Source organism: Lissotriton vulgaris, chromosome 5 (genome assembly GCF_964263255.1).
Source record: "Lissotriton vulgaris chromosome 5, aLisVul1.2, whole genome shotgun sequence".
NCBI lineage: Eukaryota > Metazoa > Chordata > Amphibia > Caudata > Salamandridae > Lissotriton > Lissotriton vulgaris.
Window position 1 is genome coordinate 1,515,884,420 of NC_141693.1, and position 24,480 is coordinate 1,515,908,899.

Here is a 24,480-nt window from a genome sequence, read left to right on the forward strand (position 1 = left end):
GTTGTGTTGTGTCTGTCTCTTATCTTGTTCTCTCAACTCATGCCCCAACCCATTACATGGTCAGTGTTCTGTATTCTGAACTAGGAATGTTTGGGTTTGAAACTCCCAGGGTTGGCAGTTGACTACTGGGAGTGGAGCAGCTGCACCTCTGGGGACTTTCATGAAGCTCAATATTATATGGAATATATCAAGCCTTCACTACTAAGAAAACTCTGCTCCTCCTTGATTCACAACTATGTTGTGACAAGTTCACCCAGAGGTGAAAAACATGCACCTGGAAGACTTGTCAGCCTTATTAATTTTTTGCTGCTTGGAATACAAGCACCTTGTTGCTGCCTACAAAAGGCTTCCTTATGGAGGATGCTCTAATTGTGACCGTGGTCTGTGGCCTATATACTTGTTTGAGTGCAATCTGATGCCTCACAGCGTATACAGTCAATACACTCATAAACTTTACCTACTGCTGCTTTACCTCTTATCTGGAACACTGCTGGAGCACACTGCCACCTGGTGAAGGATGTGCATTAACCGCTGAAACTTCCATCGACCTAGAAGCCATCCTTCACATTAGTGCATGTTGTATTGAACACGTTGGCGCCTTTGTCACAGCACCATCGACCGTTTAGCCCCTTTCTTCTCTTTTGCATTGGAGGAGCTTTTTATGTACAGTCGTTTCCACCTATATTTCAGGTCTTGCTTTGCATGGTACTACTAATATTCTTTAGTGACTTCCATTATTGCATATTTCTGTCTATTGGTGGCAATTGATGGTTGTGATTCTTACATTCACAATGTGTGTTGTGAAAACGTTCATGCTTACTTGTCCCCCGGCCTTTTTTGCTTCTCACGGTGAACCAACCATGAAGTGGCCAGAATGTACGTAGTATTTTATAAATTATCTTTACACCACTGAAGATATGAAGTTCACACCTATCAAGAATAAGAACATTTTATTACACACATTAGGTCTTGAGGGTCTGAGAATTTACACGCAGGTGGAGAAAAGGCCCAGATCAATAGAAGAATCTCACATGTTTAGAAGTACCATAGATGACATAGACATGTAGTGGCTGCCACCAGACGGGGTAGTGGGGCGGGGGGAAGGGACAGGGGTTAATTATCAAAACAAACACTTAACCTTGGAACGGCCGGACGGGTGCCCCCTCCCCTGCATCCTCTTCCTTCTTCCTTTCTGCAGTCCGGCTGCAGCAGGAAACATCCGGCACACAGACTCCCCTGAGCCAACCACATTGCTGCAATGCAGCGTTGTGATTAGTCTGATTGCTGTGGATCGGCGCTCAATCAATCAATCAATCAGGAAATTTGTATAGCGCGCTACTCACCCGGAGGGTCTCAAGGCGCTTGGGGGAGAGGGGTCCGCTACTGCTCGAGCAGCCAGGTCTTGAGTTGCTTCCTGAAGGAGAGGTGGTCCTGGGTGAGATGGAGGTGGATGGGGAGGGAGTTCCAAGTCTTGGCTGCCAGGTAGGAGAAGGATCTTCCTCCCATGGTGGCTCTTCGAATGCGTGGAACGGCGGCGAGGGCGTGGCTGGTCGATCGTAGCTGGCGGGTGGGAGTGTAGAAGGTCAGGCGTTTGTTGAGGTACCTGGGGCCCGAGCCGTGGAGGGCCTTGTGTGCATGGGTGAGAAGACAGAACGTGATTCTCTTGCTGACGGGGAGCCAGTGCAGGTCTCTCAGGTGTCCGGAGATGTGGCTGTGTCGGGGGATGTCCAGGATAAGTCGTGCGGAGGCGTTTTGGATGCGTTGGAGTCTTTTCTGCAGTTTGGCTGTGGTTCCGGTGTAGAGGGTGTTTCCGTAGTCCACTCGGCTGGTGACGAGTGCCTGGGTGACCGTCTTCCTGGTTTCGGTGGGGATCCATTGGAAGATCTTTCGGAGCATGCGTAGGATATTGAAACACGATGATGAGACGGTGTTGACTTGTCTGGTCATCAAGAGGGAGGAGTCCAGGATGAAGCCCAGGTTGCATCCGTGGTCTGTTGGTTTGGGTGCGCTGCCCAGGGCAGGGGGCCACCAGGAGTCGTCCTAGGCAGAGGGTGATGATCCAAGGATGAGGACTTCCGTCTTGTCTGAGTTCAGTTTCAGGCGGCTGTTCCTCATCAATCAATCAATCAATCAATCAATCAATCAAGCATTTATATAGCGCACTACTCACCCGGAGGGTCTCAAGGCGCTAGGGGAGGGGGGGTCCGCTACTGCTCGAACAGCCAGGTCTTGAGCTGCTTCCTGAAGGCAAGGTGGTCCTGGGTGAGGGGGAGGTGGTTCGGGAGGGAGTTCCAAGTCTTGGCGGCCAGGTAGGAGAAGGACCTTCCTCCTGTGGTGGCTCTTCGGATGCGGGTGACGGCGGCGAGGGCGTGGCCGGCGATCGAAGTTGGCGTGTGGGAGCGTAGAAGTTGAGGCGGCTGTTGAGGTATCCTGGGCCTTGGTTGTGTAGGGCTTTGTGTGCGTGGGTGAGGTGACGGAAGGTGATTCTCTTGTTGACCGGGAGCCAGTGAAGGTCTCTCAGGTGTCTGGAGATGTGGCTGCGAGGGGGGATGTCCAGGATGAGTCGTGCTGAGGCGTTCTGAATCCGCTGGAGTCTCTTCTGGAGTTTGGCGGTGTTTCCGGCGTAGAGGGGGTTGCCGTAGTCCAGACGGCTGGTGACGAGGGCCTGGGTGACCGTCTTCCTGGTCTCGGTGGGGATCCACCGGAAGATCTTACGTAGCATGCGCAGGATGTTGAAGCACGACGAGGAGACGGCGTTGACTTGTCTGGTCATGTAGAGGGAGGAGTCCAGGATGAAGCCCAGGTTGCGTGCGTGGTCTGTTGGTTTGGGTGCGCTTCCCAGGGCGGGGGGCCACCAGGAGTCGTCCCAGGCGGAGGGTGAAGATCCCAGGATGAGGACTTCCGTCTTGTCCGAGTTCAGTTTCAGGCGGCTGTTCATCATCCACTTGGCTACGTCTGTCATCCCTTCATGTAGGTTGGCTCTGGCAGTGGCGGGGGTCGTTGGTGAGGGAGAGGATCAGCTGGGTGTCGTCGGCGTAGGAGATGATGTTGAGGTTGTGTTGGTGTGCGATGGCTGCGAGGGGGCTCATGTAGACGTTGAAGAGGGTTGGGCTGAGCGAGGAGCCTTGAGGAACGCCGCAGATCACTTTGGTGGCTTCTGATCTGAACGGGGGGAGGCGGACTCTCTGTGTCCTTCCGGCGAGGGACAAGATGATCCATTCCAGTGCCTTCTCCTGGATTCCGACGTTGCTTAGGCGCTGCACTAGGGTACGGTGGCAGACAGTGTCGAAGGCCGCGGAGAGGTCTAGGAGGATGAGGGCCGCTGTTTCTCCGTTGTCGAGCAGGGCTCGGATGTCATCGGTGGCTGCGATCAGGGCGATCTCGGTGCTGTGGTTGGCCCGGAAACCAGACTGCGAGGGGTCGAGGGATCCGTTCGTCTCGAGGAAGGCGGCCAGCTGCTTGTTGACGGTCTTCTCGATGACTTTTGCAGGAAACGGGAGCAGCGAGATTGGGCGGTAGTTCTTGAGGTCGGTGGGGTCGGCAGATGGCTTCTTTAGTAGAGCGCTGAGTTCGGCGTGCTTCCTTCTCTCCGGGAAGGTAGCGGTGTCGAAGGAGGTGTTGATGATGTCCTGCAGGTGGGGTGCGATGACAGCGTCGGCCTTGTTGAAGACGTGGTGAGGGCAGGGGTTGGTCGGAGATCCGGAGTGGATGGAGTTCATCGTGCGGATGGTGTCTTCGGTTGCTGATCGGGGTCCAGGTGCGGAGGGTGGTGGTGGGGGGTGGTGGTTCAGTCGTGGCGTGCGTCGGTTGAGTGCTGAAGCTGTTGTGTATGTCCGCGATCTTGTTGTGGAAGTAGGAGGCGAGGGAGTTGCAGAGGTCTTGTGAAGGGGTGATGTCATTGTTTCCGGCGTTGGGGTTGGAGAGCTCTTTAACGATGTTGAAGAGTTCCTTGCTGTTGTGGGCGTTGTTGTCCATTCGTTCCTTGAATGCAGTTTCTTGGTGGCGTGGATCAGTTGGTGGTGTTTTCGGGTGGCGAGCTCGAGGGCGGTCATGTTGTTCGGTGTTGGGTCTCTGCGCCAGGCTTTCTCGAGGGCTCGGCAGTTCTTCTTGGAGCTCTTGAGTTCGTCGGTGAACCATGGGGCTTTCTTGCTGCCGGGTCTGCTAGGCGGGGTCTTCAGAGGGGCGAGGTCGTCTGTGCAGTTGCTGATCCACTTCGCGAGGTTGGTGGCCACCTGGCTTGGGTTCGTTGCGCTGGTGGGAGGGTTCATGCTCAGGGAAGTCGCGAGCTGGTCGGCTGTGATCTTGTTCCAGCTTCTGCGTGCAACCTGTTGCTGGTGGTGGTGGATCGTGGTCCTTCCGAAGCTGAAGTGGACGCAGCTGTGGTCCGTCCAGTGGAGCCCGGTGGCGTGGCTGAAGGCGATGTCCTTGCTGGATGAGAAGACGGGGTCGAGTGTGTGTCCGGCGTAGTGGGTGGGGGTGGTCACCAGCTGCTTGAGACCGAGGTTGGCGAGGTTGTCCAGCAGGGTGGTGGTGTTGCGGTCGTTGTTGTTCTCCAGGTGGAAGTTGAGGTCCCCGAGGAGGATGTAGTCAGCGGAGGGGAGGGCGTGCGGGCTGATGAAGTCGGCGATGTCTTCGCTGAATTGAGTGCGTGGTCCCGGGGGTCTGTAGATGAGGGTGCCTCTGAGGGTGGTCTTGGGGTCGGTGTGGATCTGGAAGTGCAGGTGTTCGGCAGGTGCGAGGGTGTCGTCGGTGTTGGTCGTGATGCGGATGGTGTTCTTGTGTACGATGGCGATGCCTCCTCCAGTCTGGTTGACGCGGTCCCTCCGGGTGATCTTGTATCCGTCCGGGATGGCGATGGCGATGTCGGGCGCTGAGGAGGCGTTCATCCAGGTTTCCGTGAGGAAGGCGACGTCTGGGGCTGTGGTGTCGAGCAGGTTCCAGAGCTCGACGGCGTGTCTGTGGATGGAGCGGGTGTTGAGCAGGATGCACTTGAGGTGGTTGCTGCTGGTGCTCGGCTTGGTCGGTCGCTGCTGGTGTAGTGCTGGTCCGGATGCAGGTGAACTTGCAGGAGTGCTCGACACTCAGCTCCGTCTTTCATCCCTTCCTGTAGGTTGGTTCTGGCGGTGGCGGGGTTGTTTGTGAGGGAGAGGATCAGCTGGGTGTCGTCGGCGTAGAAGATGATGTTGAGGTTGTGTTGGCGTGCGATGGCTGCGAGGGGGCTCATGTAGACGTTGAAGAGGGTGGGGCTGAGTGATGATCCTTGTGGTACGCCGCAGATGACTTCGGTGGCCTCGGATCTGAACGGGGGGAGGCGGACTCTCTGGGTTCTTCCGGCGAGGAACGAGATGATCCACTCCAGTGCCTTCTCTTGGATTCTGATGTTGCTGAGGCGTTGTACTAGGGTGGGGTGGCAGACCGTATCGAACGCTGTGGAGAGGTCCAGGAGGATGAGGGCCGCTGTTTCCCCGTTGTCGAGCAGGGCTCGGATGTTGTCAGTGGCTGCGATGAGGGCGGTCTCGGTGCTGTGGTTGGCTCTGAAGCCGGACTGGGAGTGGTCGAGGGATCCGTTCGTCTCGAGGAAGGCGGCAAGCTGTTTGTTGATGGTCTTCTCGATGACTTTGGCAGGAAACGGGAGGAGCGAGATGCGGCGTAGTTCTTGAGGTCGGTGGGGTCTGCTGATGGTTTCTTCAGGAAGGCGCTGAGTTCGGCATGCTTTCAGCTCTCCGGGAAGGTGGCGGTGTTGAAGGAGCAGTTGATGATGTCCCGGAGTTGGGGTGCGATGACGGAGTCGGCTTTGTTGAAGACGTGGTGGGGGCATGGGTCGGTTGGTGATCCGGAGGGAATGGTGTTCTTCATGCGGATGGTGTCTTCGGTGCTGACCGGGGTCCAGGTGCCGAGGGTGGTGGTGGGGGGCGTTGGTTCTGTGGTTGGGTGCGTGGTCTGTTCGCTGAAGCTGTTGTGTATGTCTACGATCTTGCTGTGGAAGAACGAGGCGAGTGAGTCGCAGAGGTCTTGTGAGGGAGTGATGTCGTTGTTTTCGGTGCTGGGGTTGGAGAGCTCTTTGACGATGTTGAAGAGTTCCTTGCTGTTGTGTGCGTTGTTGTCTAGTCGATCCTTGAATGCTGACTTCTTGGTGGTGTGGATCAGCAGGTCATGAGGGCGGTCATGTTGTCTGTAGTCGGGTTTTTTCGCCAGGATTTCTCGAGGGTGCCGCAGTTCTTCTTGGGGTTCTTGAGGTCGTCGTTGAACCAGGGGGCTTTCTTGCTTCTGGGCCTGCTGGGATGGTTTTTCAGGGGTGCGAGGTCGTCAGCGCAGTTGGTGATCCAATGTGTGAGGTTGTTGGCTGCTTGGTTGGGGCCCGTTGATCTGGCGGGAGGGTTCTGGCTCAGTGATGTGATGAGCTGGTCGGTTGTGATCTTGTTCCAGCTCCTGCGGGGGGCCTGTTGCGGGTGGTGGTAAGTCTTGGTCCCTCTGAAGCGGAAGTGGATGCAGCTGTGGTCTGTCCAGTGGAGTCCGGTGGAGTGGCTGAAGGAGATTTACTTGCTGGAGGAGAAGATTGGGTCAAGCGTGTGTCCGGCGTAGTGGGTGGGGGTGTTCACCAGTTGCTTGAGTCCGAGGTTGGCAAGATTGTCCAGCAGGGTGGTGGTGTTGTTGTCGTTGTTGTTCTCCAGGTGGAAGTTGAGGTCCCCTAGGAGGATGTAGTCGGAGGAGGCAAGGGCGTGCGGGCTGATGAAGTCTGCGATGTCTTTGCTGAATTGTGTACGAGGTCCTGGGGGTCTGTAGATTAGGGTGCCTCTGAGTGTGGTCTTGGGGTCGGTGTGTATCTGGAAGTGAAGATGTTCGGCGGCTGCGAGGGTGTCGTCGGAGTTGGTCGTGATGCGGATGGTGTTCTTGTGGACGATGGTGATGCCTCCTCCTGTCTGGTTGACGCGGTCCCTACGGGTGATCTTGTATCCGTCTGGGATGGCGATGGCGATGTCGGGAGCTGAGGAGGCGTTCATCCAGGTTTCCGTGAGGAAGGCGACGTCTGGAGATGAGGTGTCGAGCAGGTTCCATAGTTCCACAGCGTGTCTGTGGACGGAGCGGGTGTTGAGCAGGATGCACTTCAGGTGGTTGCTGTTGGTGCTCGGCTTGGCGGGTGCGGGTGTGGTGCAGGTCCGGATGCAGACTGGAACAGGGAGCCTGTGCATGTTCCTCACCAGGCTGTGTAATGGAGCCTGGTGGGAACTTACAAAGTGCGCATGAACTGTTTGGTCGGCTCAAGGGGACCGGCCAAAGTGTTCATGCACACTGTGGGAGTGCAAACCACTCCTTGCCTGCTCTGGCCAGCCCCGCCCTGCAAATAAGGGACTGAAAAATCTAAGCCAATTTTGTCTCATGGTGTCACTGGAAAAAGAATTGAATTCAGTGGAGTGTCAAGAGTTCTTCAATTTTTGTCACAGATAAGACATACATAGCATCCGTCAATGACAGTTTCACTTGGAAATCTAAAGTATGCCAACAATACTTTCATTTTAGACATTTTTATGTTTTCATGGTAGCTAAATAACCCTGATGAGCCATCAGTTTCAGCTCCTTTCTCAACCTCTCTGGAGGTACAAATAATGAATGCCTCATAATCATGTTCCCAACAACTCATTAGAAACTTGGGAAAATACTTTCAAATCAACTGACAAATGGCTGCTGTCCGGCCATCCATTAACAATAAACTGCTTAACATGGAGGAGTTGTCCGTCACATGCACACGCATCATTCCACTCATCTTCAGAGATCTTTGAAGTGCACTCACCAGCAGCTTCTATTTCTGCCACAACATACTCAATATCATCATAATCACACTTGTCTGTCCCATCTTCCAACACCATGCGGGACACAAAGTCAGCACAGAAGCTCTTTCCATATGTTGCATCAAAACCATATTCCTGGAGTTTAGGCAACAATTTCATGAGATGTGCTGATGCTTTGTTGGAACCATTACCTTCAAACATGTTGACTAGGAGTTTGTGATCAGTATATATTTCAAACTTACAACCCCATATGTAAGATCTGAACTTTTGAACACCCTGGGACAGGCCAACGCCTCTCTCTTTATGGTGCTATAATGTGTCTCCAACTGCTTTAACATCCTGGACTTGAAAGCCCCCCAGACCAGTAAGACTGGCATCCACCATTATGGCTCATTTTGCACCAACCTGAATAGTGCTTAACGTAGGCGCATCCACAATTAGCTTCTTGATATTCCCCAAAAATCCATCCAGGTCACTAGACCATAGAACAGTTGTACTTTTCCTAAACAATGCCCATAGATACTCGACAGCTTGAGCATAACCCTGTGCCAAATTAGCATAGTATTCTGCCAACCATAGAAAAGAATGAAGGGCATCTTTTTCTTTGGGTGGTGGCTCATCCTTAATAGCTATGATGAGCCAAAATTTGGGTTTAATTCCAGAAGCATAAATTATATGCCCCAAATATGCTAACTCCTGTGTGTCCAATTTACATTTACTGCGTCTGATGGTCACACTAGTTTGATATGACACAGTCACAAACTTGGGCCTGATTTAGATGTTGTTGAACAGGTTACTCCGTCACAACGGTGATGGATATCCCGTCAGCCGAAATATAAATCCCATTATAGCCCATGGGATATATATTTTAGAGGACGGGATATCCGTCGCCGTTGTGTCTGAATAACCCATCTGCCAACATCTGTATCAGCCCCTTATGTAAAATCTCATTATTCTTTTCTATACTGTCTGCAAAATCTCAGAATGCCATTCAGTTGTGTTGGGGCACCCTGAATTTTATTAAAAAGTTTTTCCATTCATTTTTGATAGACGCTTGCTGCGTAAGCTGACCCAAATGGGAGCCTAAGGCATCTGTATGCCCAAAAAGGCGTCAAAAATGTGGTAAGCTCTTGCGATTCTATTGTTAGAGGTACCTGATGATACGCAGACCGTAAGTCTAAGATGCAAAAACATTTTGCCCACCCACGTTGGTCAGTAAATCATGTATCTTAGGAAGGGGGTGACAATCAATCAATATATTCTTTTTTAAAGAACGCAATTCAGTACAACGTCTAACCTCCTCTTATTTCTTACATGCCACCACTATAGGAGGAACCCATTGGGACAAGGTGAAATAATGCCTTAAGAACTCACATTTTTTTAGCACTTGTTTAAGTTCATCCCTTACACTCATCGGTACCAAACATACCTTATGTACCAAAGGTTGAGCATGCAGTTTTAACCGTATATGGTGCTCAAATCCTCTGACCACCCAAACATAATCTGTGAATACATTTTTGAACTGACTTGGGATGCCTTTGACGTCCTTTGCATGTGAAATATCTGCACAAACATTCAAATACAATACAAGCAACTCTCCCAACACTACAGAATTCTCTGCACCAGGTCTGAGATATAACCCATTCTAGATAAATTCTGTCAACCATTAATATTTCTGCCCTTAATCGCGACATATATCTTTGTCATAGTGCATCTACCGAGACATTCTAGAGTGGAGAGAAAATACCCCAACATATCTATATCCTCCTCCGCAAGCCCTTTAGTATTTACATCATGTTCAAAGTGCACAACATCATTATTCCAACGTCCATAAAAGTTTGTGTTAGTCAATATGGCGTTTGGAGACCCTGGTCAGGCATGACCTGTAATTTCTGCCCTCCAATTAGGGCTTCACATAGAGGTCCCTTAACCAGCTCCACATCCTTAACCATATTACATTCAGCAGTTGAAACAAAATTGTTCAACATGTCAGCACATGTGCTCACACTATCAGAAGTTTCCACGCTATTCTTTTTCACAGGAGCTCTGCTGTTTTTGCTAACCATTTGAAAATGGCCTATTTTGTTACATGACAAACTTTGTTTCCCAATGGCAGGACGTCTCATATATAGTTTCCAATGTGATTCTTTTAACCACACCTAAATAATTTCAGAGGCATTTATTTAAGAGACTGCTGTTTCCATGCCTTACCCCGTGCACTAATAGCACGTACTGGTTCACAGGTTTTACTATCTAAATCGGAAACTGATAAAGAATTAACAGACTTCTCCTTATCTAATAGTTTGGATGGCACAATGGACCTTTCCATTCCCTTTGCTTAGTCAATTGTTTCATTTAACAAGGGATTTCTACAACCTAATAACAACTAAAGACAAATTAGTCCCTTATATAAATGTCTACATTACACCCACATACCAGTGCCAAAACTCTTAATGCCGACACATATTCCTTAACACTTCCATCCATATTATGTTTACGTTTAAAAAAACGATGCCTTTCAATCAGTGTTCGTGGTTCTTCTGAGTACTGTTTATCAAAGCGTGCAATGGCTTCTTTGTAATGATCCCAACGGCCATCCTCACACAGCTGACTACTAGACGGATCTATAACTGGTAAATTGTCATAGGCTTGTTGTGTTGTATGCCCAGGACAATTAAATTAAATTGCAACCTTACGCACATGTTCAAATTGTGTAGCATCAATAGATACTAAATAGTTCTTGAACATTTTCAACCACTGCTCCCATTTAATCACTGCTTTGCAGAAACGTTGGTGGTTACCATAGTAACAAGTTTAAAATATAAATATTCCACCCAAACAGAAGAAATCAATAAAGAAGTATAAAACAAATCATCTCAATAAAACATCTCAAGTCATGGAGGCCAAATGCTGAAAGTTCCACACGTGTAAGCCACAGTCCCTTGAAATAGTCCCATTAGGTTGTGATCAGTGAATCTGATATTTAGGCACCATTCGGAAGCCTGCACTGCCTACGGATGAAAATTACTCACTGTGTCAATGAAGTATACGCGCTTACCGACAAAGACAGAGCAGGTCTCAAAAATTAGCTCTGCATGAGCATGCACATCAGCTGTCTTCGCAAGCACCTGACGCAAGACCTCGCCTTCCTACTCTCAATTGGGGAGAACTGGAGTGCAATCAATGATCCACAAGTGTTTGCACAATACACCTTGTGGTCACGTGCAGGGAGCGTGATAAGTGCAGAAGAGGATACGTGACCAGTTTTCCAAAACAGGTCACATGCACATTGCGTCCCTCTTTGACCTCACAAATGCCTACAGATCGCAGAAAAAGTGGAGGTAACAATGCACATGTCTGGCTCAGTCAGCGATCCTTGTCGCAGCTCTGTGTGATGCTAGGAAATTGCGGAAGCACAATCCAGCTTTCAGCAATGTTCCTGGTCGGTGGGTCCAGGTTTAATACTTGCTGCTAATATATGGAAGAAGACTCCAGGTCAAAACAGGTAATAAACAGGATTTATTCAAGAGAATAAATGCCTACAGCCGAGAATTTCCGAGCTGATTCAACGAGCAACAGAGAATGATTGTTGCCTCTGAATCCAACCCAATGCTCAAGAACGCATCATACTGGACCATTTACAAAATCAAACGTAAACAACATAATACCCAATAAAACAGTGGCTCTAAGAAGCACTCTGTTTACAAAGTGTCCCACAAGGAGATGCTATCATCTTGGAAGTCATCCTCTGTTAGCACACTGAGAGGTTTTGCAAAGTTTTCCAAGCCAAAGGGTTTTGGATCCAAAGCAAGGTCCTGCAGTGCATCAGCGATGTTCACGCTATGGCATAATGGGTCTCTTTGTTAGAATATGTAGGAAAAGACTATCTGACTCTAAAGTAAAATGTGTAACTGAGCCTACTGTGAGTGAATCTGTTGAATCAGAAGAAATTATAAAGATGGAATGTGTCTTGAGTGTAGGTGACTGCGTTCTGATGATAGATCGCAACCTGAGAAGTAAGCCTGTCTTGTGGCGGATTTGTGATTACCATTTATTATTGTGGGTGGAAAAAATTGTGTTCGTTCTGGGTAATGAGCTGAAATACTTGATAAACACCACAGGGAGTTAAGTAGACGGGCCTATTCCAATGGCTTGTTTCAGGGCCCTTCTTTTTAGGTCTCGCCTCTCAATGCGCATGTGCATTGAGCAGAGCGAGACTATAGCGTCTTAAACAGACTTTACCCAACTGGGCGATTTGGTGCTGTGCCGGTTGTATTCTTTGCAACAGCCGAAGTGGTTGTTCGTGTTCTTACTGTCTCGTCTTCCTAGCCCCAAAGCAGGAAAGATGCTAGCATAATTACCGAGTTGGGGAAACCGTGCGGAGTGAAGTGACATGCCTTCTTTTTATGGAAACAAGACCAAAGTGGTCTGCTTGCAGGGCTAGTGTGCCGCCGCTCAATATTGCTTCGCCCTTTATGGAAAGTAGTGGGCCGTAAGCTCATGAAGTACCTGTTTACACCACGATCTGCAGCTGGATTACCCTCTTTGCCGTGTTGTAACCACCCTGGAGTTTTGTTGACTGGCTTTCGGACTACACAATTATACGGATTTACAAGATCAGCTGTAAAGTTAATCGCCGATTATCGTCGTGTTTTCACACGCAGTGAACTAACACAATTTCGCGGCGTTTGAAAGTGTTGGTTTTCTAGTAAACCTCTCGGCATATAGATACTGTCACTTTTTCGAGAAAGTGGTAAAAGGTACCCAGGATTACTCAATCCACGTGTTTGCAATAGAATAGCAAAACGACACCTATTTACCCACTCGTAGTCCTCGTTCATGGAGTCTCTGTGAAGCACATAATTGAGTAGCAGTGGAGAGTGTTGGGAGATCCACATCCACCACCACATCCACATCCACCACCACTTCCACCACCACTTCCACCACGACATCCACCACCACCACATCCACTGCATCCACCACCACCACATCCACCAACACCACCATCACCTCCAAATCCACCTCCACATGCACCACCACATCCACCATCACATCCACCGCCACATCCACATCCACCGCCACATCCACAGCCACATCCACCACCACACCCACCACACCCACCACCACTACATCCACCACCACCACCACCCCATCCACCACCACCACTGCATCCACCACCACCGCATCCACCACCACCGCATCCACCACCACCACATCCACCGCATCCACCACCACATCCACCACCACATCCACCATCACCACCACATCCACCACCACATCCACCATCACCTCCACATCCACCATGACATCCACCGCCACATCCACCACCACATCCACCACCACTGCATCCACCACATCCACCACCGCTTCCACCACATCCACCACCACTGCATCCACCACATCCACCACCACCGCATCCACCACATCCACCACCACATCCACCACCACATCCACCACCGCATCCACCACCACCACATCCACCACCACCGCATCCACCACCACTGCATCCACCACCACCGCATCCACCACCACCGCATCCACCACCACCTCATCCACCACCACCACCACATCATCCACCACCACCACATCCACCACCCCATCCACCACCACCACCACCACATCCACCATCACCTCCACATCCACCATGACATCCACCGCCACATCCACCACATCCACCACCACAGCATCCACCACATCCACCACCACATCCACCACATCCATCACCACCGCATCCACCACATCACCACCACCGCATCCACCACATCCACCACCACCGCTTCCACCACATCCACCACCACATCCACCACCACATCCACCACATCCACCACCGCATTCACCACCACCACATCCACCACCACCACCGCATCCACCACCACTGCATCCACCTCCAGCGCATCCACCACCACCGCATCCACCACCACCGCATCCACCACCACCGCATCCACCACCATCACATCATCCACCACCACCACATCCACCACCGCATCCACCACCCCACCCACCACCACCACCACATCCACCACCTCATCCACCACCACATCCACCACCACCACATCCACCACACCCACCACCATCACTTCCACCACCACATCCACTACCACATCCACCACATCCACCACCACTTTCACCACATCCACCACCACTTTCACCACATCCACCACCTCCAACACATCCACCACCACATCCACCACCTCCACCACCACCACCACTACATCCACCCCCACATCCACCACCATCGCCACCACATCCACCATCACCACCACCACCACATCCACCACCACCATATCCCCCAGATCCACCACCACCACATCTATATGTGTGTGTGTGTGTGTGTGTGTGGCTCTGTGTGTGTGTAGGTGCAAATGCAATGTTCTTGGATTTTCGTCACAATAAAATACACTGAACATAATCTTCACAAAAGTTATTTATAAACGTTTAAGCTATTGCCATTATACATTACAATAACTTTTATTTAAGTATTAATTATTTACAAAATTAAAAGCCATTGTTATTTGTAATATCAATACATCTAAGTCACGTAAATACAACACACATTGCATTACAGATGCTATAGGTGTCACATTTGCGAAAGTTAAAACTATTGACATTGTAACTGACAAAGCTATTAATTTTGCTATTTTCAAAACCAACACATAAATAAAAAAAGTGTCATTTACAATACCAATCGCTCAAACTTTCCTAATGCGAGACCTATTGCATTTCCAATGCTTGTTAAATTTAAGGGCAAAGAAGCCTTGAGTGAACTATATTTAGTGGATAAGGGACCTTTCATATGGTTGTTGTGGTTACATCCATGATTATAAGGCATAACTCTGGGTACTAACAGATTCATACAGGTGCTAATTGTGGATGCTGCTGACACATTTGCCTGGGCCTTACAAGAAGAATTTCCCAAGGTGTTTTCAGGGTGTGTTGGGATGTCGGAAGGCTTTTTCCACAGGTTTGTGGTTAAGGAGGATTATAGGCACTAGAAGTAGGATTTCAACGGTGGTGAAGCACCCCTAAAATAACAATGCTGAAGTTCAGAAGGTGAATGAGCGATAAAGATGCCTCCAAATTTTGTTTTTATTTTGTTACTAAAACCAATTAGCATGCAACAGTAGAGCAATGAAGTACAGAGGGGACCACAGACAAGAAACATGGGGAGAAAACTGCCCTCGTGCAATTGTCATGTGTCCCAGTATTTCAAAGATACAGTTGATATCCGGGGGCAAGATTAAGGTGTCAGATTGTGACTGGGCGTTGGCACCCATATCAGTTGGTCAGGAGTTTTAAAGGCAAACGTGATTGTCACTTGTGTCAATCTGCGTGATTTCCTCTACAATGTCGGAAGTTGTCAGGGAGTTAAAAAAGGTTGGCAGTTCAGCTGAATCAAGAAAGTCTCTAGATTGGCCGTCCTTTGTGATCCACATGCTGACGGGCTCAATGAGCCCAAATTTGATGTCCCATTTTCTCAGTTGTGCCACGGTGCCAGCTTGCAGCATCTCTAGCGGGCCAGGCAGGAGAGGGGCCTCAATCCCTGCATCGTCTAACAGCTTTCCCAAGTCTTTGCTGCCTATGAGCGCATGCGAAGGAGCTGGACCGTGCTACAGCATAGATCATCAAAGTCAATGTGCAGGAACTCAAAACGAGGCAGCCTTCTCAATCCATGGCACAACTCTACCCCCAGCGCTATAGAATTTTACCAATAAGCTGCATATATGGAGAGATAAGCTGTAAGCCCAACTGTTTAGAAGTGGAGGTTGTGTTCTCCGTATGACCACCTGCATACTAGCTTGTTGTCTTATTTCCTTTTTGTTGTGACACTCATTGTGAACTGGTGTCCTGCGATGGGGCCACCCTGCTCCCAGCCAAAATGTATGTGCTTTGTACCATGTCTGTTACATATTGTTAAAAATGGTTTAAACAAAATAATAGAAGCGTCAAAAAAGACATTAAAAAGCTACTTATATGTGCAAATGTACTGGACATTTCAATGGAAAATGATATGTTTGCAATTGACAGTGAGCTATGACATCATGCTTTAGTAATATGTTTACAATTTGCTCCAAAATGCACCAACAACTACACATTACACTCTTACTGAATGGTCATCTCAAGATGGCCAATGGAAATATAAGAGATTAAACCAAGAACATCTTGGTGGATACGTTTCGATTGCCCAGAATCAATGAAATCTCCTCTATAGACCTGTCCTCGTTGTACCACCAAATACCCTTACATCAGTCTAGTAGGAGCCTTCAATCTTTTTGAGTGTTACCAGCCTGTATGTATGCCCTTGAGCCTCACCTCAGCAACTGCAGTTCTCCAGTGGTTGATATATGAACTATTTAAGAGTTGCGGTGGTGTGGGAATATTTCAGGATGTCATTTTAGTCATGTATAGCTACAGGACAGAACACAATCAACACTTATTGAGATTGTTGAAAACTTTGGATGATAATGGTTTACTGGAGAAATGGAAAAAAGTGCAAATTTGCATGAGGTCTTTAATGTATTTGGGAAAAGAGGAGGGTGAGGCTGGAGTGCTGTCAAAAAAGAATTGGTTGATGTAATTTTGAATCCCTATACACCAACTTTGAAGGCTTATATGAAATCTTCCTGGGACTTATGTATTTGTATTCAATGTTCGTGCATGATTTTGCTATTATGGCACATGCCCTTAGACAACTTTTAAGGCAAGACAACTGTTTGAATGTCATAAGAACCATCAAGAGTGTTTCACATCTATTAAAAATTACATTTCCAGGGCCACAGTTTTACAAGGGTTTGATCTGCAAACCAGTTCTAGCATACCAACCTGTGCATGTGGGAAAGGTCTAGGAGCTGTGCTTACACAAGTAGATACAAGTCGGAAGAAGGTTATCATAGCCTTTGCCTCACGCTCCTTGTCCCCATTAAAGAACTCTACTCCATGCAAGCCACTCTACTACTGGCTTGCATGTTGGGTATGGACAATTTGAAACAGTATGTGACAGTATTTCTGGGGATCTGAATTTACGTTAGGTACAGAGCATAAATATAAATCCCTTGTGAAGGTGATCACCAATTGCAGACTCCTCAAAGCCTTGTCCCACATTGCCAGGAGTACCATGCCTCTTTTTGACACTAAGTACAACGTTCAGTATGTCCCTGGGCTGAAGAACGGAGTCACTGATCTCCTGAGTCATGTACCCTTGCCCCAGAAACTCTATGTCAAAAATGAATTAAACAATATTGCTATGGTAAGTGTGGGATGCAATGGTGGTGGGTCCATTGCCAATGAGGAATAGAAGGAAGCTTAAGAGATTGATAATGATTTTTTATGGTAAATATGTTTTTGGATGAAGGATGATCTGAGACGAAGTGCTTAAGTAACTGGATTAGGTGCTGTAGGGAGCTGAGAGGGGAATTGGTGTATGACGCGGATTCTTATTGAGAAGTGGACAAGTAATACCCCCAGTCACCTTGAGGGAAAGATTTCAAGACATTAACCTACGAAGGCCATGAGGGTATAATAAAAAAAACAAATTACTTGATAAGAATCAGTATTGGTAGCCTGGTATAGATCGTTGTGTGGAGAAGAAGGTTTGTGAGTATTTGGAGTGTAGTTGTAGAAAAGAGTCGCAGCATACAGATGAGAAATAAGTTTATTAGAGAGTAAGCTGGGGCACTCAAATGCTTCCCAGTACTCTTGCCAACTGTTGTCCTCATCCTAACATTCCAGAACTACTCCCATGGTAACCAGCTAACCTGGATACCACACATCCCCTTCTTAACCCCTTAGCCGCGGCACAAATTTTGCTGCAGCGCGGGGGGCGGATTGGCGGGTGAGCTCGGCGCTTCCATGCTCGTGACGGAACCACGCCGTCATGAGCCATGGGCGCCGTGTGGTCATGACTGCGTGGTTCTGTCAAGGCCCCTCCCGCTCATTAATTTGCCCGCACAGACCAGAATAATGCTGAGTGGGAGGAGCAACAGCCGCATGACGGAACCACGCCGTCATGAGCACACGCCGCCCGTGGCTCATGACGGCGTGGTTCCGTCATGCGCAAGCAAGGGGTTAAAAGTACAATTAGTAATACAATCAAAATACAAATATATAATCATAGCCTGAAAAAAGAACTAAGACTAGAATGTAAAAGGACATTGACCATTAACAAATTAAAATAAATTACTGAGCAGTAAAGTTGATGAGATGACTGTACAGAAGTTTATCCTCATCCCATTAACAAATCTTGCAACGTTTTTGAAAAGGCAGTGAATCTCCCCACACGAGTGGAGACTCCAGCTACTCTAGTTTCAGCAGATACATCATCGCCATCACCCATTCCCTCCCATCCTCATTGTCAAATTTGTAGATAAGAGTCACAGCATACAGGTGAGAAATACGTTTATTAGGGAGCTAGCCACAACTACTCTCATGGTAACCAGCTAACCTTAATACAACAGTAGTGACGCAAATAAATCCCTGGTCCTGTTATGTCCATCTCTTAATGCATATACCTTGATCTGAATGTCCATGAGAAGCTATGGACATAGATATACTAGGAAACAGTTCTAGTTCTAATGGTGTGGCTACGAATGAAGGTAGTAGCAGGCACGGTACGTCCATTGGGGAGTGGGGGCGTAGCCCCCCCCCCGCCCCCCACAGCGTCTGCGTCTCTGAACTTAAGTAAACGGAATCAGTTTACTTAAGTTCAAAGACGCCCGGCTCGAGGGAGAACTAACTGACAATCATGTCACTCATGCGCACTAGTGTCTGCTCTGCTGGCGCATGCCCATTAGGAGAGCCAGGGTTGAGCAAAGGCGCAAACCTCGGTCTCCTAATGGGCAGGCGGGCGAGTAGTAACCATGCCCTTAGCCAATCCTGGCTGAGAGGGGTTGCCACTTGCCAGTCCACTCCAGTGCCGTTCGAATCGTGATGGCGCCAAGGGGAGTGAGCAGAGGTGGCGTGGACGGGCTGTGGTCCCACGTTGAAGCGCGAAAGGAGGAAGCAAGCAAGCCTGCTGAGGTGAGGAAGATTGGAGCTCTGAGCTGCATTTTCAGTGGTGACGGTGACGGTTCATGATTATGTTCACTATCACTACTAGTGATAGTGAAAATAATCACGAACCGCGAGTGTGACAGGCATTCTGGTAACAGAGGACGCCGCCTGATTACTGACTTCAGAGGGAGACGAACGGGTGTTGTTGCAACTTGTGAGCCGACGGCCAACCCTCGAACCTGGTTCACCTGAGGGGAACCAGGTTCGAATCTTGGCATAGTCAGTTCAACATCCTGTGATCTGGGCAAATCACTTAATTACCCTGTGCCCGCCGCAGCTCTTGAAAAAACTGGTGCAGAGTGCAATGCATACCAGTCCTGGCGCAGACAGAAATGTTGCTTGAAATTGGGCCCTTTTGGCACGCACCTCTGAGAAACGGACAGGCTACTGGAATGCTTCTCAGAGGTGCGTGCCAGCAGGGCCTAGCTTCAGAAACATTACTAGCTACAAGAAATGTTATGTTTCTGAAGCTAGACCCTGCTGGCACGCACCTCCGAGAAGCATTGCAGCAGCTTGTACGCTTCTCGGAGGTGCCTGCCAGCAGGGCCTAGCTTCAGAAACATAACATTGCTTGTAGGTAAAAATGTTTCTGAAGCTAGGCTCCGCTGGCACACACCTCCAAGAAGCAATGCAGCAGCGTGTCTGCTTCTCGGAGGTGCGTGCCAGAAGGGCCTAAATTCAAGCAACATTCCTATCTACAAGAAATGTTATCTTTCTGAAGCTAGGCCCCGAAGACCCTGCTGGCATGCCAGAGGCCCCCAGCCTTTCAGACCGGACAAAGCCAGGTCAGTTGTGCAGAGAGTCTTGCCCTGATGACCTCCAATAAATATTTGAAATATTATTTTCAATACATTAATTTTTAATATGGGTTATGTGTGAGACTAGAGTTTACTGTAGACATTTGGCAGAGAAATGTTGAGTTTTTTCCTGCAACATCCATAAAAAAGTTTCCTATAGATCTGAACAGGACCTCACAAAGAAACAAGCATTTACAATGCAACGGTCTCGCCTTTGCAAAAGTTAGAGCTATTGGCATTGTAAATGCCAAAACTTTTATGTATGTGTTGGTTTTGAAAACAGATAAATAAATGGCATTTTCATTTATAATGCCAATAGCTTAATCTCTCGCAAATGCGAGACCTATTGCATTTGCACACACACACACACAGAGCCACACACACACCGAGCCACAGTCACACACACAGAGCCACACACACACACACACACACACACAGCCACACACACACCCACACCCACACACACGCACACACACACACACACAGCCACATACACACAGAGCCTCACACATAGCCACACACACACACAGCCATACACACACACACACAGAGCCAGACACACACACACAGAGCCACACACACACATAGAGCCACACACACACACACAGAGCCACACACAGAGCCACACACACACAGCCTCACACACAGAGCCACACACACAGAGCCACACACACAGCCACACACACATAGAGCCACAAACACACACCCAGAGCCAAACACACACCCAGAGCCACACACACACACAGAGCCACACACACAAGATGAAACCTTAATTCAGACATTATAACGTTTACTCGATTTTAGAAGGCAAATCACTCTATAAGAGGGGTATTTATACAACATGTAAGAGTACGCGTATTCTAGAAGGTGTGTTACACAAAATTAAAAAATAGTATGCGTGATGTGAGGCCACTTATATTTTTCGGTAACCGAGCTGCGCAAATGTCAAATAATGCGAGAGTATCACGTATACAATTATACATACTAACGGAGTGACACGTCAATAGGATTCGAAATAATTTGCCTTTGACAATGCAGACTAGACTAGTTCACAGAGCTGGAACAGTACAGGAAAGTTACAACACTTTCTAACAGCAATCACCCCACTTCGAGCCAATAACTGCACAAACACACCGCGGTCAAGGTCCCCGGGGGCACTTTAAAGATGGCGAAGAAATTAAATGAGTAGAGCTGCTTAACTTTGCAGCAAATGTAGCCAGGCCCCCCCCCCCCGCTGCAACCGAGCCTCCGTAATGCGTGTAACAAGCCCGGCTGTCCTGTAAACACGGCACCTGCGTGCGGGGAGGGGTGGGGGTCACCCGCCCTGAGAGAACACGTGTATGTGTGTAGCACCCAGATGTGCAGCTGCAGCAGCCGGGAGCACTGCCGCCCATTCCTGCCGGATGGTTGAGGAGTTGTGACATAACGTAGCACCGGATGTTCGTGCAGGTTGGGGCCTGGCACAAGACAGGGATATCTGGTACAGCCACAGGTGTGTAGTAGTGTTGAACGGAGGTGTTCGCTAGTACAGACTAGGCGTTTAGGCAGGGAGCATTCAACAGTGCAGGCAAAGGGTGTGAGAGTGTAGGGCGCAGATGTTGTTAAAGCAGACTAGGTGCTAGGCGTTCAGGCAGGGAGCATTCAACAGTGCAGGCACTGAAACTCGCAACAAACGTTGGTAAACCCAAGCGGTGTGGCGGCTGTGTAGTAACAGCAGGTGGCAAGAGTGCCGGTTGCCCATCACTACATGGTGGTACGGGTGCATGCGCCATTTTGTGGTACCCTAGAGACTTGGAAACCAGACACATTGATCCACTCTCTTAAAATATCTGGGTAGAGGCAGCTGGGAACCAATCAACGGCATAACAAGGTGGAATAGGCCCCAATCCAAGAAAACAAATGAAGATCCCGGGCCTCTTAATTGAAAAGACAAAACACAGCTATACTTGGGGTTCAGGGGGACCCTCACACCACCTGCGTAACTTCACCTGGGCCATAGAAGACAAGTCTGCCCTCCTCCTGGTGCCATTTTCTCCTCAGTGCCGAATATTGGAAAGCTGCCCCTCTAACAACCCCCAGCCCTCCAAGCCCCCTCAATCACTGCCAGGCCCGGGCACCGGGGGCCAAGTGGGTTATGCCCACCCAGCAGACGGATCTTCGGAGGCGAGCGCGCGGGGGGAAGAGCAAGGCACTCCGGAAATTCGTCTGTGCCATGACATGGCGTCTGCGCGGCCCCGGTTCTACAGCGCCGCGACGTGCAGGTAATGAGCCCTCGTAGAGTGATCTCGGACAGCCCGACCCTGCCCGAGGCCTGTGCCTCGGGCAGGGTCAGGGTAAGGTGGGCGGGCTGGCGACAGGAATAGATTTAACAAGTTAAGGCACAAATAGGATGCCTGTCACCCGGAGAGAGCGTCTCCTGAGAGGGATCTGAGCGGCCGGAAGCCGACGGTGGCAGCTGGGGAGGGGGCGTGGAAGGCAGAGCCGCTGTCAACACCCCTGGTTCCGTTCAAATATAGAAGAGTGCACTCTTACCCCCAATCTCACCTCCGGCTCGAAATATAACTAAACACACGCCAAGACATAAGGCTTTTTAAAGAAGGGCAAAATGGCGCGAAGCCAATCAGGCGCATGTCTGCGATGGAACAAGATAAAATTGTGATTCACGGACTAGAAGATGGAGTGAGATAAAAAATAAGACGTCAGCGGTAGTTGCTTCTCCGTGAAATGGATCAAAAAAGAAACCAAGCGCTTGCCAGCCTTTTGTCTCTAAGCCCCGTCCTTTTCAGACTGGGCGCCCGGACTTCCTGCTGGCATAAAAGGTTCCTTATCTTCTTTATGGGGCCATCTGGATCCATAAAGAAGATAAGAAACCTTTTACTTCAGCAGTAAGTCAAGGAACCCAATCTGAAAAGGACGGGGCTTAAAGAGAAAGAAGAATGTCACTAGGACCTCTTCTCCAATGGCTGGCCGCAGTTTAGGAGGCCAGCCAATGGAGAAGAGGGGCGGGGCTTAACCTCGCTAGTGATTTTCTCTCTATCTCATTAAATCTCGCCAGCGAGACTGCGCATTTCAGCGCAGCCATCGCATGCTGAGACCTAAAAACGGGAGGGTGTCACAGAGATTATTTGATTAGTGAGCTGCTACTGTGTTACAATATTTGAAACACACCTAACTATACCTGAATGTTTAGGTGTGTACACATTTCGAACACAGATTTTACGCCTCACCATTTTCAAATGTCACCAGCCACCACTGGGTAGTAGCTTTTATTAGTCCCAAATCACACAGTGAGGCGGGATGCAAAACCCATATAAAAGTTACTTACACTTGAATTTATTGGTTTCAATGTTTCTATTGACATAATATCCACTCTCAATGAAATTAGAACCAATGGCTTCGATATTACATTTTTCCTAACTTCATTAACTTTTATATTGTTTCTCATTGATAAAATAATGTAATTGTTTGTAATTTACATGTGATAATTCCCAGTGCATTTCAGACTGACTGTCCATTTTTAGGGGAAAATTTATTAACAGATGCTGAAAAAAAAAAAAAAACCAGTGTTAAGTGGAGGGGTGAAAAATGTAAAAGGAGGCCTTTATGGTAATGGAAACTCCAGAACAGAGAGATGAAAGAGTTATCCACGTAAAGTGAAGGATTTGTATTCATGTTATTAGTCAGATGAGTTTATCTCATGCTATGAAAGAACTGTAATAATAACGGTTATGAGTATAGTTTGATGTTAACATGCCATATCAGTGATACAATTACTAAAGAACACCTAATCTAATGAAAAATGTTTAATATTTTGTGCACCAAACTGAAAGTTAGGCCAGTTGTCGAGTAGCCTCAAACGAGAGATAAAGTTCACCAGTGGATCAATAAACAGAATTGTGATGTCAATACAGAAAATGTATTAATCGGTAAAAACGTTGCTGGCCTGAAAGTCACGCTTACCTGATGAGTGTGTGCAGTGGGAGTTCCCGTGGCAAAACAATAGCTCCTCTGGCTGCTGGAAGTGCAGCAAGAGCGTTAACATGGTGTAAAATGTTGAAATGAAAAGTGAACTTGAGACTTGGTGGCCATATTGTGACAGCTAGACCACGTGATGTTAAACCCAGCGTATTGCAAGTAAATCTATATGTTAGAAATGGCTCAGTGACCATATTCTAACACTCAGACATTGCAATGTTAAACCTGCTGTGTTACTGCTGAAACCTCAAGTTAAACAAGTGTAATATGGTTAAAGCATTAGAAAATGACAAAAGAGATGATAAAATAAATAAAAATAATAAAACAAAAGCATCCAAAGTAAAAGCTGATGTAAATGCGATATCAGATATAACTCCTTGTAATAATTGTGTCAGCCATTTTTAAATGAGTTCTCAGCACATGTTGCGGTTTTGAACTGAAGTCTGTGCACATTATAAGGTAACTTTTGTGAAAAGCGTTCTGCAAGATGAATAATAAGCATTATGAACATTTGTTGAAGTCTTTGCAGCATACATAATCATACAATTGTCATTATTCCAAGATGTAAATATGAAAAAAATTAAAACCACCATCATTTGTTCTATCATCCAAGTAACAACTCAATTCGATACGATCATTCAGGCCCCCAGACGGCTAGTGTCTAGTCTTTTTATCCAATACAGTTCTCTCTTAGCAATCTATTTCTTTATGTCCAATTCGGGATTTTCTTCAATATATTCAATGGTTTGATATTTAAGCTGAGCAATCTAATGATTATTTTTAATGAAGTGTACAGCTTATGGGGATTTTTCTTAGTTGTTACGAATATTACTTATGTGTTCACTGATATGTAATTTGAGCCTCCTTTCGGTCAA

At 48.2% G+C, this 24,480-nt stretch overlaps 1 protein-coding gene across 6 annotated transcripts in view; it reads left to right on the plus strand.

The window, feature by feature from the left end:
- AMPD2 (adenosine monophosphate deaminase 2) overlaps nt 1–24,480 on the plus strand; it is a 664,925-nt gene that overhangs the window by 336,557 nt on the left and 303,888 nt on the right. The window lies entirely within an intron of this gene.